The sequence below is a fragment of the Protopterus annectens genome, chromosome 17.part0, assembly GCF_019279795.1.
Source record: "Protopterus annectens isolate FY-2018-M chromosome 17.part0, PAN1.0, whole genome shotgun sequence".
Classification (NCBI taxonomy): Eukaryota; Metazoa; Chordata; order Ceratodontiformes; family Protopteridae; genus Protopterus; species Protopterus annectens.
Window position 1 is genome coordinate 398,929,273 of NC_056751.1, and position 16,809 is coordinate 398,946,081.

Consider the following 16,809-nt stretch of genomic DNA (forward strand, 5'->3'; position numbering starts at 1 on the left):
TCACATCATCTCCTCGTTGTTTTGTTAGTGTCAAAATATTGTCCGCTGGGCTTCCTTGCCCATTGGGTATCGCTATTTGTGTACTCGCATCAATCCTTAATGCAGTCGAGGAGTTGAGAAACACTTGATGTGGGTGTGCAAATTGTTGTTAATATTATACTTGTCAGTGTATGGTCTGTTAAAGTTGCATATTACAATGTATTTACCAGTTGTATTTAATTCATTGTTTTTGTCGTTTGAAAAGAAATGATGTGCTACAGGGCTAAAATTAATGTGCATACTTATCCTGAGATTATTAATGATAGCACTTAAAAATTATGAGATTGACTGTGAGCATTATGTAGGATTACGTAAATGCATATGCCCTTATCATATTAAACAAAATGATAAGCAGTACGTTGTTTTTACAAGGAATGCTCACATTTTCTAATTATGTTTATAAAATGATGCAAAATGCAGTGACCTTCCTAAGTAATGCAGGTACCAAAACATAAATTTTGTTACTTAAAATTTTAATAATAAGTAGTATAGTTTCCACCTTAATATTCAAGTTGGTTTCATAATTTTTACTGAGAATTATCAAACCTGTGGATGCCCTAGATCTGCACTACATATCAGAGCTGGTATCAACAGACTGGTAACAGAAGCTCACATATGAAGAGCTGCCCTGCACACAAGCTCACAACATAAAGTCAAGCTCATTATATTATGAAGAAATGAAATGCACAACGTGATTTTTCCAGAAGCAAGCCTTCCCATACCCCCATGTGGGGTCTTAACTATCACATCCTCTTTGCTTTATTGTTCTCACTCTGATGTTGTAGCTCAAGCAGAGAATGAGAAAGAGAAAGTCATTGACAGGTAGGGTAAAACTTGTGTCCCCCCCTTTCTATGAGGCTACAGAATCAGATCATCTCCTAAATATTAGCATACAAGCACAATCTCTCTCATCTGTGAATCAAGAAAAATGAGCAAATGGCAACTAGGGCTGTTATATTCAATGAGCTGTGACATGACCTTGTCTGATCCAAGTTAGTGACAGAAGTCCTGTTTAGAAAGTTTATGTCCTTAGTATAGAGGTAGAGAATATCATTAGTCTTTTCCACCTAGCAAAATAAATATTTAAATTCATGGGTACAGATGCAATCTCTTAAGACAAATATCAGAACTGATAATTGTTTCCTACATTTCAGTATAATATATGGTGACAGCAGTTTTTTTTTACTAAGAAAACATTTTTCTCTAAGATGACTTTTTTCATATTATCCATTCACTCTGCATTTCAAAAAGATAAGAATTCTTAATATTGCTCGTACACATGTGAGCAATAGTACAGTGACATTTCATTTGGTGTAGTTTTGAAAATTATCTAATTGTCACATATTCCATTTTAGATGTGTGGCCAGATTCCTTAAAGCTTATATGGTCCATTTAAACTGTGTGAGCATTGTGCCGTCATGGGCACATGATAGCGCACTGTTTTCTATTCACTAAGCAGCTCTACACAGTGTGTAGAGCTGCTCAAACAAGGTAAACACTATAGTATGCTAATTATAACCTAAGTAGCTAAACTGCATGCTAATCAACCAATCCAACATGGAGGAGCTATTCAACAAACTATAAAGCAAATGTGTAGACTCAGTTCAGGTTTTCCATGTGAATTCCAAAACATACTGGATTACAACCACAGAAAGGAGTCTACACAGGAAGAATGTTAGGGGCTGCTGTTGCTTTAATTCATGTGTATGTGCAACAGGATGAAGTCTGTGCTGCAGCTGCTGCTGCTAATAGACAATGGACAAGGAGGAGGAGAGTCTTCTGACCCTGTTTAATTTATCACAATCTGTATGATGTGGAAATTGTAGTGAGCTACAGACTGGATAGAGACACACTACAGGAACTCTACAGCCCCTGTCATACTCAACTCAGAGCCAGGACAAACTTGAAAGGAACCCATACCAGTGGAGACAAAGGTATGTGTAGCAATTTGAAAGGTCCTGTAGCTAAAATTCTGAGACCAACAGTGGACATGCTGGGGGGTATCACAGGCATCAGCATCCAAGATCTTTCATCAATTACTGAATGCTATGCTCCAACACCCCAGTGAGCACATATATTTTCCCCATGCTCCTGAAGACAGGGCCACAAATATGCAGAAGTTCTACCCTGTAGCACACTACCCTGAAGTACTAGGTGCCATAGATTGCACACATATAGAAATTAAGGCACCACCCGGGGAAAGGGAAGGCTCTATATAAATAGAAAGGGCTTCCACTCTATTAACTGCCAAGTTGCGTGAAATGTCAAGGAAATCATCTTGAATGTGTGTGCTGGCAACCCAGGCAGTTACCATAACTCATATATCTGGCACACCTCCCAACAGTATCAGATGTTCACTGGGGTGATATCCTATAGGGTCATTTGCTGGAGGTTGCACTGGAAGCACGGTTGATGACACCCATCAGAAATGCACACATACCCCACTGAAGAATGCCATAATGAGGCACATGCTCAAACCAGAAATATCATAGAGCACGTGTTTAGGCTGCTGAAGTCACATTTCTGGTTCTTAGATACATCTGGTGGAGCCTGGAAGTACAATCCATGTACATGTACTGAAACAGTCACAGTATATGCCACGCTGCACAACATCATCCTGAGAAAACAACTTTAGCAGGATCAACAAGGGGAAGAGGCACTCATCCCACCACCACTGGCAAAGTCACCACGGCTACACACAGGTGAGAAGTCAGAGGGTGAACCAGCAGCTGCTGTGGGTGTAGGCAGCTGTAACCATACTCAGTATGCCTCACATTGGCTAAGAGGTAATGCACAGCACACTCACTCACTACCCAAGGGGTTAAAGCCTTTCTCCTATGTACATACATATACTAACATTAATGCCAGGCAATGCTCACAACCTTTACCTACCCATGTAATGGCTGCATACTCCTAGCATCAGTCAGTCAGCCCTGAACTATAACTGCTGCAACTGCTGGATTTACAAGATAAGTGTTGAACCTGGAGTGTATTGCTTAATAATACAAATGAATGGCATATCTTTGCATGTTGTTACTTGGTAATGCATGCAAGTAAAACATGGGTTATTTGGATAGGAATGACTAACATGTGACAGCAGAGACTTATGTGAATTATATGGTTCCATTATCAAGTATTAGGCCTCAGGCATCAAAGATTCACACAGTCATACCTCTCAAAAGTACTGATGGTCACCAAATGTCCTCAGTTTAGCACCATACTTTTGTACTGGAAAGTCATTAAAGAGAAAAGTTAGAAAGTAATGAGACATTTCACTTTTAGCCTTCACAACACTCACAAGATCATTAATACTGATGCACAATATGTTTGGCTCTATTAACTGTCTAACTTTCTAAGACCAAAAAATGTCAAAGCTACAATTAGCAAAACAACACAAATGCAGATATACTAACCACTAAGTCAGTTATGCACCTGGGCATCAAACACAAATGTTATGTATCCCTGAATCCAAAATATAGAAAACAAGGATATGGCACAGTTATCATCACTTGCACAGGGTATTGCGGAGGGGACAGGAAGCTTAGGCTGACACAAAAGTTCAGTGAGTGTGTGCCAGTAGGAAAGAGAGATGGGTAAACATCTGGATAAAGTAACAAATGGCCAGTGAGACAAAATGAACTTTAAGCTTCACAGCTTAACTGTGTAACTGTTCTTTGTCTCTATGGGTCCTCTAGGTGAGATTTTGTGTGTGAGTATCTGCATGAACACAGACAAGCTCTGTGCTAGCTCTGCATCTCAGTATGTATATGGCAGTGAGCCATGCATGGTGTAGTAACCAACCATCAGAACTGGCTCTGCCAGGAGTTGCACTGGCATGCCCATGGTCAGATGCATTGCTGTTACCTTAATGTGACTGATATCTGCTGAACAGGCTCACCTCATGAGGATGCCCAAGAACACGACCCCATGGCCTGCCATGTCTGGGTGTGGACACCTCAACCACTTATAGAGTGGTGGAGGTAGTGCCAATATGAGAGCATGATCAAGCACAGCCACATTGGCTAACACCAGATGATGTGGCTGGCCTACGCCAAAGAGAATGCCGTCCCCCTCCCAGCAGATGTTCCATCACAGACACTGATCCATTAAATCAGCAACATGGTGGAGGCACTCACACATGTCAGCCTGTCCCACATTTACAACCCTAAGCATTTCTCCAGAGGACATATGGGAAGGTGCCTGTGCCTCCACAATGTCCCTAAATATATGTTAAGTGGCGGGAAGACACACCTGGATGAGGTGGATGATGGACAGCAGGCCTCCTCCGAGCACCCCTAACAACCCTCCCGCATGGTACCTCACCCACACTTTGGCTATAGCCAGAGTCAACAGGCACTGAAGCCACAGTAAACACATTTCCCTGATCAAGTGTCTTACCCTCCTATCCAATATCTGAGGGCTCACTGGAATGGGTTGGCATAGGCCTATTGGCTGTGTCTGATGGAATTACAGGGAATGTCAACCTCATTGTCAGATTCAACCTCTGCACCCCCAACTGTGCCTCTGTTTGGCCACCATCACTATCAGAGTCTGCCAATACTCTGACATCAGGTGGCAAGAGTCCTACACTTCCACTTTCAGGATCACCTATTATAATAAGCAACAAACAACAGGAAATAAATAATATCTACACTACTATAGTCAAATGTATGCTAACAAAGTAACATTTGTGCTATTACTACAGACAGTACAGCAATACACAAAACAGTCCTGACACCCACATCACGCATATGGATAAAATTATATATTTCTTTGAACTGCTTATCACAACTGACAAAGATGATATTTGGTTTACCATGTGCAGTTGATGTTATGCTTTCCATAGACAATGGTCCTGGAAGAAGTTAAGCAAAAGTTAATGACAACATCATCACAACTAATGGTGACATAGGGGGTTAAAACCTTTTGCCCTTTATGTGTTTATTAACTATACTTTCAACAAGAACTTGGATGATACGTCAAACCTAAGCCAATGTGTAATCAATCAGAATGTGTTGTTACTTGTATCTAAAAGTCCCCCCCACAAACAAATTTATTGTTAAACACAAATAACATATTGCTTTCAATGTTTTACTACAGAAGAGTATTTAACAACTGATACATAACCCTGCCTGAAAACTCCTCCTGGGACGTACATGTCGTCCCTGAAACACTAGCACAAATGTCAAGGACATGCTATTTTGCACTTTCCTGGGAGTTGTCTGGATCCCTGACAGTGGACAGGAACTCTTCATTTGCTGTTAGTGATGGATCTGTAGCAGCCCCCCCCCCCCCCCGGTACCCATCCAATTATGGCCCACTGCAGCTGCTGCTCTACATGCAGATTAGATTATGTCAGTGGCCCTATGGCACACCCTATCATATGTTCTGATGTGGCTGCCTACTGCATTCACATCAGCAACTATCTGCTACCAAATTTGCATTCTGCTTGACATATCTCCATGTCCACTCTCAAGCAAAAAGGCACCATGTCACCTAAAAGCTTCCACAATGACCTGATTCTCAGGGTCACTGAAGGGGGGTGGTGAGTGAGATGCCTGTGTGCCACACTCCTAGGTGACCTAAAACACAATCGAACGATAATACACATAAGTATCACAAAAAATGCTGTTTCCAGATAAAACATAAAATGTAACATTTCACTATTACCCACTGTGGAAACATAAAACAGTCAAGATATTGAAATATAAAAAACAGGAATTATGTGATTGTAACATATTGCATTCACACACAAAGCAAGGCTAGATGGAAAACAAGAAGAGTAACAATAGCAAAATATCCTTGTTTGCACCAAAAGAGAAATGCAACTTTGCTCCCCCACCCCCAAAATAATAGGCAAAAGACACATTTTGCTAACAAACCATCAGTGAAATGCTAAAAATGCTACATGTCTACAGATTTAACACAGAACATTCCATTTTAAGCTATTACTAATCATGTATACCTGTGAAATGCCATGACAAACATGCAAAGGACATCAGTACACTTGTAAATAATGCATACAGATAAAAAGTATCACTTTTTAATGAAAATAAATAGATTTTTCTTAATGACATTTCAGCATATGCATTATATAGCTGAAAAATGTAAGCATACCTTCTCAAGGTTAGTAGTCTTCTGTGCAGATATATCCCAAAGTACTAACCTGTTCTGTGTTCTCCACATATACAAGTCTCTTCACCTTCAGGTTCCCTAGCTACATGGTTGCCTTTTTATAGTGAAGATGCAAATCAGGTGTGAGCTCATTAGAATTACTGAATTCCAAATACTTGGCTCAGTGTAGCAGATATAAATATAGTGCAGGCACTATCTCAGTATTTGTTGCTAATGGATTACAGCTGTGAATAATTACTGGTAGGGACAAGGAAAATACAACTGCAATGTAGACTGTCCTACCTCCAGTAGATGTGTCAGCCAGGTTAGACTTCCAAAGTGTAGAAGTAATGTTATCAAGGTTTGAAATGTAAGTAGTCAGCACACAGTTCACAGTTTCTGTTCATTAACATCCAACCCCCTTCATTTATTGACAACTGTATATTATTGCTATTTGTTATCATCACACATTTTAAGGACAGTGATATTGAATATGTTACAGATTGCATGTCTCAGACTACTGGCTAAATAAGACAAGAATGAGCAACAAAAAGAGATAAATCATAAATGGTTGCTAGATCACTCAGTGCACTTTAGCTGAAATGAATACATGTACAAATAACTGCCGTGTGGTTTGCTAGTGCTGTGGATGATGTTGCAGTTGGTTGTATGCAGAATGATTTCAGTTCTATGCTGCAAACCTGTTTGTGTGGCAAAGAAAACACCCTTACTATGTTCTGAATTTTTATTGGACTAAGAGTTCAAATCCAGACCTATGCAAAAATATTTCATGCATACTAACAAACATTTTGTAGTGTTTATTTCATAGATTGCATTGCTTTTCTTCATTTCAAATAGTTTTCCTTTTATTTATTTATTTATTTATTTTTGCCAGTGTTTGCATGCTGTGCCGCTTAGCGCAAACAAGGGAAATGGAAAAACACACTGAATGTCAGGTTTAACTGTGCTTGTCTCATTTGCATGCTGCTTAGCAGTGCACAAACCTGATCTACTAGCTCCCAGAAGAAGCAGACAGAACACCTGCAGATAGGGTGTCTGTAAAACTGTAAAGGTCAAAAAGGATACATTGCAATTTTTGCTTTCCATCACTGAACACTGCTAAGCAACACTGCATGGTGGTTAACAAGGTTACCCAACACCTGCAGCCATTGAACACCTGCAGACAGTCAATAATTCATCCATCTCTTTCAACTTTCTGGTTTAAAAGCCCGCGTTTGTGCTTGTTCCCCACCATTCCTGTAACTAGTCTAGCCCAGGTACAGATTTGTTGTATCCAGGACTGTTTGTACGTTTCTGAGCCCCCCAAGCCTTCCTGTGTTGGAGGGAAGCCTTCCAGCTAATCAGTGGGAGCGGTAAGTACTAGGTAGCCTATCTACCACAAGAGGGGTGTTTTTTTGGCACAGAAATTGTAGTTAATTGACCATTTGGGCAGTTTCTCCATCTCTTTCAACTTTCTGGTTTAAAAGCCCACATCTGCACTTGTTTCCCACCTTTCCTGTAACTAATCTAGTCCAGATACATATTTGCTGTATCCAGGACTGTTTGTAAGCTTCTGAGCAGTGCCAAAGTCTGTTCTTCAAATTTTCCCTTAGATCTACTTGTTCTCTCCTCTCCTGCACCTTTACTAGCTTGGTAGTTTAGCACTTTACCAGACTTCTTGTAGCAATTATTGTAATACACAAAAGTGCTACCAGCACTAAACATTCTATAAGGAAACAGCTACAGTACTTAGTAATGCCCACCCCTCCAGGCATGTCTAAAGGTCAGTTCCCTGTGCTTTACCCTATTAACCTGGTGAACTTGGACATTCAAAAGCAATGTAGCATCTGCTTCATGTACAGTGAAACCCTCGCCTCTTACCCCCCAATACTCAGACTTGTGAGAGATGCACTTATATATCCTAATTGGAAGCCAGGCACTCTCCAGCCAAGACCAGAATTGCTGGTCAAGAGGAGAAGGTCAACACTTGCACCACACCACATGGAACACATAGCCCTCCAGAACACACACCAGCATTGCCTTCAGATAAAAACACAAACCACACACCCACCTTTGTAGAGGCTCTCAATAAAAATCTAACCAAATAGCAGAGACCTGCAAGGCAGAAACACATTCGACCACCACAAAGCAACACTAATCATGAGACACATAACTCTCCTAAACAGTGTGCCACTCAACCAAAGCCCCTGAGGAAAAACAGCATGCCCAACAGACTAGGCATAGATGACTCAATTGCAAGGCACACTGATGTCCCACTCACTAGGTTGAATAATTCAGCTGCCTGTCAGGTGCCAGGATCGACCACATAATGCACGCACTCAGGTCCCTCAACAACAGGTACAAATATGACTCTGTCATTGTACATGTGGGTGTGAATGACCTAAGACGTACCTCCCTGAAAAAATGAAAGGAGACATGGAGGAGCTTTTGGATTATGTAGCCCAGGCGGGTATGACCCTAGCCCTAAGCAGCATCCTACCATCACCCAGAATGATACCACAGTACAAGCAGAAAATGATTGATTTCAACAACTGGCTAAGTTTCTGGTGTCATTCTAAGGGGATCCAGCATCTGTCTGCCTGGGATGACATGAATGACAGACCTAGATGCTTTGCCAGAAATGGCCTGCGTCTGTCACCCCTGGGGTTCCAGATACTGGCCAAGGCTCTTGCCATCCCTATAGTGCCTTTTTAGGCAGTGTTCTAAAGACCAAATTATGGCCATAACAGCTACAAATAAATGCAATTTGAGGGTCATGCTGCTCAACGCTAGAAGTCTAAATCTCAAAATGCACTCACTCAAGATACTCCTTAAAATGGAGAACATCGACATTTGTGCTGTAACAGAGACCTGGTTCAAGGCAGCAGAAAGCTCCCCTGCACTACCAGGTTACAACTCATTCCACACCTTTTGGCCCCAGAACATGGACTGAAGCTCCAAAGGCAATGGTATTTCCATAGTCATAAAGGATGCACACACCTCCAGACTTGTAGCCCTACATAACACATCTGAGATACTACAGGTGCAGCTAACATTGGGTAAGACAGCGATTCAGGTCGTAGCCTGCTATAGGTTCCCAACCATGTCCCAAGATTCACACTCCACATTCCTAAGCACCCTGGAGAATATTAGGGTCCAACCTAACACTCTCATACTGGGTGACTTCAACTACCCCTCCATTAACTGGGAAAACTACTCATGTACCAATACACATGCCCAATGCTTTCTGGAATTCATTAATTCCAATCCCCTGTACCAACTTGTTCTTACCCCCACTAGAGGTAGGAACATCCTTGACCTGATCATTACTAACATGGGTGACTGTTGTTCTATACCAATAGTCAACTCCTCCCTGGTTAGATCCGATCACCTTAGAACGCCACATCCTGCTCACCCACCTAACAAAGGAAACCACCATGAAAAACTTCTCCAAAGCTAACTTTGGGCTCCTAAACACAGAGGTGTCTAACTTCACGGCACCTATGCAAATGGAGAATAGTTGCATGACTGCAATATCATACACCAATGCACTGTACGAACATTTACACCAATGCATGGATCTCACCATACCCAATAGAACTAAGATGTTCTCCTCAAAAAAAGGAAGCCAATCTGGTGGTCCCCTGCCATAAACAAACTCTACAACAGAAGGAGGAAAATGATGCGGATTAAGGTGAAATCCCAAGACTGGATAAACTCCCTTATGCGCCTCAGCAAAAGGTTGAGATCTCTCATCAAATCCTCTAAAGCTAGCTATGAAAACAGAATTGCAGCAGATAGTAAACACAACCACAAGGCCTTCTATACTTATGTAAAGAATCTCCATGACAATACCCAGATTTGCTCTGAGCTACTGCACAATGATATCTCCTATACTGAGCCAACAGATATTGCAAATATACTGGCGAACAGATTCAGTGCTAACTTTACCCCGCCAAAGGACCAATCACAATACCAGTAGATTGCCAGGCACCCAGTTTTACTGCTGCACAGGTTAAAACAGCACTGTCCATGACCAATAATACAGCTTCTATGGGACTTGACAGTATCCCTTGCTGTGTTCTACATGGACTACAGAGTGAACTGGCACCTCTCCTGTGTGCCCTGTTCAATCACAGCCTCACCTTAGGCTTTGTCCCTACCGAATAGCACACTGCTACAGTCATCCATCTTCACAAAGGAGGAGCGACTACAGACCCCGGGAACTATCGTCCCATTAGTCTGACGATATGCAAAGCTATGGAATGCATCATCATATACCTAATAAGCAAGGATATAGGGAATCTCTAAACTCTGGATCCTACACAGTTTGGTTTTGTGAAGGATAGATCATGCCTGCTCAACTCGGTTGACTTCTTTGAGTCAGTCACCACAGCTGTGGATGAAGGTAAGGTGGTTCATACAGCCTACCTTGATCTGGCCAAGGCCTTTGATACCATTCCCCAATCAGGAATCACAGAAAAATTTACTAAGCTGGGCATTGACTCCTATATTACTAGGTGGGTTGCAAACTGTCTCACAGATAGAACCCACAGTGTGAAAGTAGCTGACTCCAAGTCAGACTGCTGACCAGTCATGAGTGGAGTCCCACAGGGTTTGGTCCTGAGTCCTCTCCTGTTTTGTATCTACTTCTCTGAAGTCCAGGCCAACACGAAGGGACTCTGGCTGACAAAGTTCACAGATGATTGCAGGTTGGGAGCTATTATTAACTCCCCAAGTGATGCTGATATCCTACAGAAAGGCTTCAATGAGACCAACAACTGGTGTCAGAACCATGGCCTTAAGCTCAATGCCAAAAGATGTGTCTTCATCCCCTTTGGGAAAAACCCAGTTCTTTTGAATTACTACACTGATGGTAGTCCATTGAACACAGAAGGCATTATAAGAGATCTGGGAACACAGGTTGACAGCAACTTCTCCTTTGACCACCACATTGCCACAGTGGTCAGAAAGCCCTTCTATGTGGCACATCTCATTACTAAGGGTTTTGCATCCAGGAAGTCAGGTTTTGCATCCAGGAAGTCATTGGTCTCATTGCATTTTCCTGCTGTTTGATGCAAAAAAGAAAAAAAACAAAAAAAGTATCCTTGTTTCCCATCTTTCCTGACCTAGAGTAGTCCAAATACAGGCTTTGCTGTATTCTGGACTTTTGGAAAGTTCCTGTGTTGCCCATTTCCTTTCTTGGATAAAGGGAGGCTTCTTTGTTCACCAGTGGCAGTGGGGAGCTTAGAGCAGCCTATCTATCCCTGGAGGAGTGTTCCCAGCACAAGAATCTGGTAGTCTATTGGCCGTTTTGGGCCAATTTCTAGCTCTTTCAAGTCACCCTGTATAAAACCCACTTTGGCGTGTTTTTTGTGCTTGTTACTACTCAGCCAAGCTCCTCATGGTCCTGCAGAGTGGTGCTAGCAGCAGAGAGGCTAAAAGAATGACTGCTAACCTGATAAAAGTGTTTTTTTTCCTGCTACTACCTGGACAACTATCCGATCAAGCTAAACTGCAAGTATTTCTGCTTCTTGAACTGTTTTAAACTGTTTAAAGTTGTTTTTGCACCTGCACTTTTAAAGTTTGTCCTGTTTGTTGCATTTACCTGTTGAGGCTACACACTCAAGTGTGCTAGCCTGTGTTACATATTTATTGCATTTTCCTGCTGTTTGTTGCAAAACAGAAAAAAAAAACAAAACAATTACCTTGTTTTCCGTCTTTCCTGACCTAGAGTAGTCCAAATACAGGCTTTGCTGTATTCTGGACTTTTGGAAAGTTTCTGTGTTACCCATTTCCTTTCTTGGATAAAGGGAGGCTTCTTTGTTCACCAGTGGCAGTGGGGAGCTTAGAACAGCATATCTATCCCTGGAGGAGTGTTCCCAGCACAAGAATCTGGTAGTCTATTGGCCATTTGGGACACTTTCTAGCTCTTTCAAGCCCCCCTGTATAAAACCCGCTTTGGTGCGGCTTTGCGCGATTTTGCGCATAGCGCAGCATCGGTCAGCTCCGCTTAATTGGGTTTAAACCATTCTCGGCTCCACAAAGTGTGCTCTTCACTTTTTCCCTTAGAACTGATCTAGTTCTCATAATAAACACCCTATTCCTACTCTAAAGCCTGGCACTTGCTCACTAAAGCAATTATATAAGTCAGCACTAAAGAATTAAAAGCACTACACCCTCACAAACTCCCCTTGAGTACCTTGTTCCCCATTGGCCCTTTTTTTCAATTATAAAGGAATTCCCAATACTATTCTACCATGTCCAAAGGTCAGTTGTCAATCTCCTCTCTGGTCCAGCTGGCAAATCTGGGAATCTTGAGGCAATGTTACAACTGCCTCATGTACACAGACAACCCTCTCCTCCTCCCAACAAATTCCAACACATGTGAGAGATGCAACCATATAGCCAAACTGGAGGCTAAGCTCTCTCAACTCAGTACTGGCGTAAACAGTCAGGAGGAGAAGGAAACCACACTCACTACAATTCCAGTCTCACATACACCTACCACAACAGCAAACCAAACACATAAACACACAAAAACATACTCGGAGGCTCTAAATAAAAATCTGCCTAAGCAGCAGAGACCTCCAAAGCAGACACCCAAGCAACCGCTACCCCAAAACAAAACACATGCAACACATAGCTCACAAAGCCAGTGTGCCAAACAGTCACAGCCCTTAAGGCTAAACAACACACCTGATAAACTTGTAATAGGTGACTCTATCGTCAGGCACACTGACGTCCCGCTCACCAGGCTGAACAAGGAGAAGGTCACGGTGAGCTGCCTGTCGGGAGCTAGGATCCGCCACATAACACAAGCACTCAGGTCACTCCAAGGCAAGTACAAATATGACTCAGTCATTGTCCATGCTGGTGTGAATGACCTGAGACGTACCTCCCTGGACTACATGAAAAGAGACATAGAGGAGCTCTCTGAGCATGTAGCCCAGGCCGGTATGACACTGACCTTGAGTAGCATCTTACCCTCACCAAGAATGATGCCACAATATGAAGACAAGATGATCAATTTCAACAATTGGCCTAAGTACTGGTGTCATTCAAAGGGGATCCAATGCCTGTCAGCCTGGGATGACATGCTCGACAAGCCACGATGCTTCGCTAGGGACGGCTTGCACCTGTCACCCCTGGGCTTTCAGATATTGGCAAAAGCTCTTGCCACCCCCATAGTGCCTTTTTTAGGCAAGGCTCAAAAGACAAACCCACCTCCATAGGTATCACAAGGGATAAGAAACTAAGAGTAATGCTACTCAATGCCAGAAGTCTAAACCTCAAGATGCACTCACTCGAAACTCTCCTTAGCATGGAGAACATTGATATCTGTGCAGTAACAGAAACCTGGTTCAAGGCTCCAGAGAGCACCCCAGCACTACCAGGTTATACCTCATACCATGCTGTTTGGCCCCAAAACTTGGACCGAACCACAAAAGGAGGGGGAGTATCAATATTCGTCAAAGATACCCACACCTCCAGGTTGGTGGCACAGCACAAAGCATCAGAGACTATCCATGCGCAACTAACAGTGGGTAAAACTGCCTTCCAGTTTATAGCCTGCTACAGACCACCCTCCCAAACCCAGGAACCCCACTCGGCCTTCCTGAGAACACTGGTAAATATGAAGGTCTCTCCAAACACCATTATATTGGGCGACTTCAACTACCCAAACATAGACTGGGAGCATTACACTAGCTCCAACAACCTAGCCCAAAGGTTCCTAGAATTTATAAACTCAAATGCTATGGAACAACTTGTTACCACTCCCACAAGAGGGGAAATCATACTGGACCTGATCATCACCAACATGGGGGCTCTATGCTCCAGACCAGAAGTGTATCCCTCACTAGTAAGATCAGACCATAAACTAATCTCACTGGATATTCACATCCCAACCCCACCCCCTGCCCAGAAAACCACAGTGAAAAACTTCTCTAAAGCAAATTTCACACTCCTCAAAACCGAGGTGGAATCCTTCAAAGCCCCCGGGCCTGTGGAAAATACAGCCCAGACCGCAGAATCCTTTATAAACGCATTCTATGAAATCCTTCAGGAATGCATGGATCATGCAATCCCAAATAAAACCAAGACCCAATCCTCCAAAGGCAGGCGTCCTGTCTGGTGGACCCCAGCCATAAACAAACTATACAATAGAAGGAAGAAGCTACTACATGATAGAGCAAAATCCCAAAAAGGGAAGGCATCTCTGATCAGTATTAGCAAAAAACTACGGGCACTCATAAAATCGTCTAAGGCCAGCTTTGAGAGAAAAATTGCACAGGACACTAAGGATAATCACAAGGCTTTCTTTAGTTATGTTAGGAACCTGGGTTGGGAATTCCCAGATATGCTCAGAATTAGTCCAAAATGGCAAAAAATACACTGAACCCACAGACATTGCCAACATCCTAGCTGACAGGTTCAGCACAAATCCCACCTCTCCCCACCAAAAGGGCAAATATCTATCCCAGCAGAGTGCTGCCCCCCTGACATCTCAGATGCTCAGGTAAGAGCTGTCCTCTCCAAAGCAAAAAACACAGCATCAATGGGACCAGACGGTGTCCCGGGCTGCCTCCTACATGAACTCCAAGAAGCGCTAAACCCAAACATAAAACTACTGTTCAGTCTTAGCCTTACTACAGGATATGTACCCAAAGAGTGGCGTACAGCAACAGTGGTCTCTCTCCACAAAGGTGGTGCCTCAACGGATCCTGGAAACTATCACCCCATAAGCCTGACTAGCTTGGTCTGCAAAGCTATGGAAAGGATCATCATGGACCTCATAAATAAAGATATTGGGGACCTACAGACACTGGAGCCTACCCAGTTCGGCTTTGTTAAGGGCAGATCCTGCCTCTTAAACCTGGTTGATTTCTTTGAAACAGTCACCAAGGCCATTGACGAGGGGAAGGTGGTCCACACAGCCTACCTGGACCTCGCAAAAGCCTTCGATACAATACCCCACTCGGGCATTATAGATAAGCTCACCAGCTTAAATATAAATCCTTATGTCACTAGATGGGTTGCAAACTGGCTCAAGGACAGAACCCACATGGTTAGAATTGCTGGAGCCATGTCAGACTCCAAACCAGTTACAAGTGGCATCCCACAAGGCTCAGTCCTGGGACCTCTCTTGTTCGGTATATATTTCTCGGAGGTACAGGCCTACATGGAAGGACTGTGGCTGACCAAGTTCGCAGATGTCTGCAAACTAGGCACCATAATCGACTCTCCAGCCGAAACAAGCATCCTACAAAAGGGCCTCATACAAACAGACAACTGGTGCCAGAGCCATGGCCTCAAGAAAAACACCAAAAAGTGTATAGTCATCCCCTTTGGCAGAAAGAAAGTGCCCACAAATTACCATATAGGTGGTAATCCCTTAAATACGGAAGAAGTAATTAGGGACCTGGGGACCCAAGTTGATAGCAATCTCTCATTTGAAAACCACGTGGCCAAAGTGGTTAGAAAAACATTTTATATAGCCCACCTAATCATGAAGATATTCACATCTAGATCATGGGAGGTCATCGTGCATCTTTACTCATCCCTCATCAGGCCCATAATTGAGTACAATGCCCCTTTTGGGATGTACCTTACCAGACACCTGCAGCAACTGGAAAGACCCCAAAAGTACTTCACCAAGAGGATCAAAGGGCTCAAACAGATGCCATATGCTGCCCGGTTAAAGAAACTCCAGCTCTACTCAGTGACATACCGCCTGCTCAGAGACGATCTGTGCCTGACGTATAAAGCCATGTCCAACCCAGAATTAATGGACACGCTGCACCTCAGAAAATCCAAATCCCATCGAGCTACGCGCTTGAGAGACTTGAACCTCAGCACTGAAATAAACAGGACATGCTGGAGGGACAGATTCATAACCCAGAGGCTCCCTTCACTCTGGAATAGAATCCCAGTCCAGGTTAGGCAGAGTCCCTCATTGACTCTCTTCAAGAGGAATCTTGATGAGTGGATGGGAGATCGTAGGTTTACCCCGGGTATCACTTCTGTGTCACTGTTAGACAGAGGCACAGTATACCAACCTCGAAAAAGGGCATAGCAAAATTCATTTAAAATGGGTGGCGAAAGCCAAACACACTCTGGCTAGGCTTATAAATGCCCTAGGGCAGATAGCCTAGTATGAACCTATGAACCTATAAGAAAGAGGTCATTGTCTCCCTCTACTCTTCCCCCATTAGGCCATCATTGAGTACAATGCCCCATTTGGCATGTACCTCACTAGACACCTGCAACAACTGGAGAGGCTGCAAAAGGTCCTCACAAAGAGGATCTTAGGCCTTAAACACTTGTCCTATATGAACAGTCTCAAAAAACTCCAACTATTCTCTGTCTCATATCGCCTACTTAGAGGGGATTTCTGCTTGACTTACAAAGCCATGTCTGACCCAGCTCTGTTAGAAATGCTACATCTAAAGAAATTCCAATCCCTCCACACCACACACTCCAGAGACCTCAACCTCATTACCACAATCAACAGAACATGCTGGAGGGACACGTTCATAACCCAGAGGCTGCCCATCCTATGGAATAGACTTCCCATACATGTCAAGCCGAGCACCTCACTGGCCCTCTTCAAGAGAAATCTTGATGTGTGGATGGGAAATAGAAAATTCACCC